Here is a 4,921-nt window from a genome sequence, read left to right as displayed (position 1 = left end):
ATCTTGATTGTTTCATTATTTTTGACTAACCTTTGTCGAACTTCAGAGTATTTAAAATTCTGTTAAAACTAGACTCAACTTGCATTTTTATACCCTAAAACTGTCCTATAACTGGATATATTGCCAAATTACGCTTTGTTGTGTCAGGGCTGTCCTTGTGTACAGTGGCGAGCTACAAGGATAATTGTCTGTTACTTTGAGGAAGAAACGAGAATGGCACACGCCCGGCTTACATGGCACCATGCTGCACCGCAACTCCCATACGACGCAGAAAATTTCAAAGCAGCGTTAACTGCTGTTCAGACGTCTTCAGGAAGAGTCGAGGGCGCAGTACTCTCAGGAAACCGGAGTCACCCATACATCGGTAATGAGAATTTCGGTACACGAGGAAGACATGGAGCGGATAAGAACAACCGTACAACTTTCTGGGTAGAGCACCGATCACATACTGTAGACATTAAATTTTATCACCAGCATTTGTGCATTTCTGGACAAAATGTAACAAAAATAAAGAATAAATTAAGCTATACTTAAACGGAACACGCCATTGTTTCCTCGTTGTAAGTAGGTTGTTTATGTTTTCTTATTGGCAACGTTACGTAGCGCTCTGTATGAAAATCACTGTCTGTGCTGTGTGCAGCCTGTGGCTAGTTTGCATTGTTGTCTGCCATTGTAGTGTTAGGCAGCGGCAACTGTGTGTGAACAGCGCGTAGCGTTGCACAGTTGGAGGTGAGCCGCCAGCAGTGGTGGATGTGGGGAGAGAGATGGCGGAAGTTTTGAAATTGAACTGCTATATATATTATGATTATTAAGGTAAATACAGTGTTTGTTCTCTATTAAAATCTTTCATTTGCTAACTATCCCTGTCAGTAGTTAGTGCCTTCAGTAGTTTGAATCTTTTATTTAGCTGGCAGTAGTGGCGCTCGCTGTATTGCAGTAGTTCGAGTAATGAAGATTTTTGTGAGGTAAGTGATTTCTGAAAGGTATAGTTTAATGTTAATCAGGGCCATTCTTTTGCAGGGATCTTTGATAGTCAGATTGCGTTGCGCTAAATAATAGTGTGTGTCAGGTTAAGCACAGTCGTGTATAAATTGTTCAAAGGGGACGTTTCATCGTGCGGTTCTCCATCCGTGTAATATGTCACACGACCCTCTTTCCATTTGAAAATTACGAGTTGCATCCTAAATGACAGTTTCCAAAATGGCCACCATGTAGGTTACATATCCTCACAGGTTTCTTACCCTCTCGCGTCTCATAGCACTTAAAATTTCTGTTCGTACGCATGATTTTGTTTTACAAGAGTGGTTTCACACTATTGATCATCCAGCATACAAACGCTATTTCCAGAGACAATCTGAACAGCCCTTTTACTAGGAAAGTCCGACCTCGAACGCTATGAACCACACGAAAATGTGCTCAGAATATAAATCGCTCATCTCAGAAACAATGGTGTGAGCCGTTGGCATGCAAAACTGCGAGTGAAAAACATTTGAATGATCACCTGTTCAAGGTCTATGAAAGGAACTTTTATAAGGAGAAGAAACAAAATATCGATATAATAGGTCGAAAAACTCACCGAAGACAACAACATATGGCCAGGTGTACTTCTTTAGGCAATATAAGATCTACGTGAGGAGCATGTTTTGTTTTGTAATACAATGATGTATGGTTTTTAATGATGTAGTGGTTTTTAAACCACACTCATCATTTCATCATCACATTTCATTCACTCTGTGTCATACAATCAACTTCAAGCACTAAAGTACAAACGTATGTTACAATATGCTTGCAAAAGGCAGGTTGTGACACTGACATACCAATATCTTCGTCTGATACAGTAATCAGTGTGGCAATTTGATAATGGACTGCTCGAATGCCAAAGTGACGCTGAATGTGAAAAGAAAGGCATTATCCAGGAGCGCGCATTGTTCTGTTCCACTTTGCTTGTACTACTTCACTGAAATCCCACACCTGCACTCCAAAGATTGAATAGTTGTGCAACACCACCAGGTCAGCAGAAAAAGCAGCGTAATTATTTTAAGCAGAGGAAAATATAGCAGTATCTCGTCACGACACGGAAATACGAAATTTTTATGTGTTATTACGTCGATTTTTTGTTTCTTCGCATTGCCAAATTTCCCCTCTTAAACCTTCAAGACGTGATCTTCCGAATGTTTCTCATGGTAAGACGCGCGCATCACTGTTTTTGGGATGTCCGATTTGTAGTCTAAGAAAATTTTTTTGTTGGCATTTGAGAATTCCCCAAACAGTGACCTCCGTAAGCAATTGATGATGACATACAGGTTGTATTCGAAGGAGTGCTGAGAAGTAATGCCCCTGAATGTTATGCGTGAAAATTCATGCAGTATTTTAAATGAAACAGATTAAATAGACATTCTAAATATTTATTCTTCAAGTCCGTGGATTTATTTCTCAGCATAGTGACCAAGACGCCGAACACATTTCTCCCAACGAGAGAACAGTTTGTTGATTCTGTCACTGTAGAATGTTTGGCTTTGTTGACGAAGCCACAACTGCACACACCGCTTCATTACTATCAAAGTAAAGTCTTGGAAGGTGTTCCTTATGTTTTGGAGGCAAATAAAAATCTGTTGGTATGAAGTCGGAACTGTATAGAGAACGACTGAGGACAGTGAACACAAGGTGTCGGGTTTTTGTAGAATATCGTGTGTGTTCTGGCGTTCTCATGCTGAAGGGGAAGTAGCCGTGTGTGGACGTTTAGAAGTTTGACTTTGGATTACAGCCGTCCATATGAACAGAATTTTATGGGAGGTATTATCTTACAGCACATGGTGCGTTGTTCCTATGACAGAATGGTGTAAATGAAGGTACGATGTAACTATCGCTGCCCAGTTTTATGCGTGTGTAAAATTTGTGCGACAGAGTTTTTACGTACGCCTTACTGTGTTTTTACACGGCTTTAAGCCTGTGACGTAGGCATGCTTTCTTTTTTATAAAACTGAAGACGGCAGTTTGTAAAGCCGAAATCCAACAATAACTTAACATGACGATCATGGCAAATAAATAAAAGATTTTCATAAGATGACTGCAGCGCGTATATAGACAAGATATCGGTATGGTGCGAATAGTGAAGGTTTACAACAAAAGATAAGCAGTGTAAGATCATATGAACACTAAAAAAAAATCGTTAAATTTGGGTTGCACTATAAATAAGGTTGGCGGTTCAGCTCAATGTGTCAAGATTACAATTAACAACAACTTATATTGTAATCATGACACAGAAAGTGTGGGGTTTATTGTACAATAGGCACTATATGGAAGAGCATACAACTAATAATAATTCAAACATAAAATGATTGTGTTCATAAATATTTCGTGAAACCACTTCGCTGATATTAGAGAGGCAAAGGTTTCTAGTTCCCTGCGCAGTTTTCATCTAGGAGAGAGTTTCAATTCAGCAGAGACATAATTAATTACAGGAAAACTATACTCAGACGTATGTTCGGTATGATATGGATCTGACAGATGCTATTCTTCTTAGGTCGTGTCACAAAAAAAAAGAAAGAAGAAGAAGAGAGAGAGGGAGAGAGGGGGGGAGAGAGAGAGAGAGAGAGAGAGAGAGAGAGAGAGAGAGAGCAGAATGGAGCTTTGGAGCTTCTGGAGCTTATTACACATCTACATCTACATCTACATCTACATCCATACTCCGCAAGCCACCTGACGGTGTGTGGCGGAGGGTACCTTCAGTACCTCTATCGGTTCTCCCTTCTATTCCAGTCTCGTATTGTTCGTGGAAAGAAGGATTGTCGGTATGCCTCTGTGTGGGCTCTAATCTTTCTGATTTTATCCTCATGGTCTCTTCGCGAGATATACGTAGGAGGGAGCAATATACTGCTTGACTCTTCGGTGAAGGTATGTTCTCGAAACTTTGACAAAAGCCCGTACCGAGCTACTGAGCGTCTCTCCTGCAGAGTCTTCCACTGGAGTTTATCTATCATCTCCGTAACGCTTTCGCGATTACTAAATGATCCTGTAACGAAGCGCGCTGCTCTCCGTTGGATCTTCTCTATGTCTTGTATCAACCCTATCTGGTACGGATCCCACACTGCTGAGCAGTATTCAAGCAGTGGGCAAACAAGCGTACTGTAACCTACTTCCTTTGTTTTCGGATTGCATTTCCTTAGGATTCTTCCAATGAATCTCAGTCTGGCATCTGCTTTACCGACAATCAACATTATATGACCATTCCATTTTAAATCACTCCTAATGCGTACTCCCAGATAATTTATGGTATTAACTGCTTCCAGTTGCTGACCTGCTATTTTGTAGCTAAATGATAAAGGATCTATCTTTCTGTGTATTCGCAGCACATTACACTTGTCTACATTGAGATTTAGTTGCCATTCCCTGCACCATGCGTCAATTCGCTGCAGATCCTCCTGCATTTCAGTACAATTTTCCATTGTTACAACCCTCGATACACCACAGCATCATCTGCAAAAAGCCTCAGTGAACTTCCGATGTCATCCACCAGGTCATTTATGTATATTGTGAATAGCAACGGTCCTATGACACTCCCCTGCGGCACACCCGAAATTACTCTTACTTCGGAAGACTTCTCTCCATTGAGAATAACATGCTGCGTCCTGTTATCTAGGAACTCCTCAATCCAATCACACAATTGGTCTGATAGTCCATATGCTCTTACTTTGTTCAATAAACGACTGTGGGGAACTGTATCGAACGCCTTGCGGAAGTCAAGAAACACGGCATCTACCTGTGAACCCGTGTCTATGGCCCTCTGAGTCTCGTGGACGAATAGTGCGAGCTGGGTTTCACATGACCGTCTTTTTCGAAACCCATGCTGATTCCTACAAAGTAGATTTCTAGTCTCCAGAAAAGTCATTATACTCGAACACAATACGTGTTCCAAAATTCT

The sequence above is a fragment of the Schistocerca cancellata genome, chromosome 10 (genome assembly GCF_023864275.1).
Source record: "Schistocerca cancellata isolate TAMUIC-IGC-003103 chromosome 10, iqSchCanc2.1, whole genome shotgun sequence".
In the NCBI taxonomy this organism is placed as follows: Eukaryota; Metazoa; Arthropoda; class Insecta; order Orthoptera; family Acrididae; genus Schistocerca; species Schistocerca cancellata.
The sequence above is the reverse complement of the archived record's forward strand: the minus strand, read 5'-3'. Positions refer to the sequence as shown.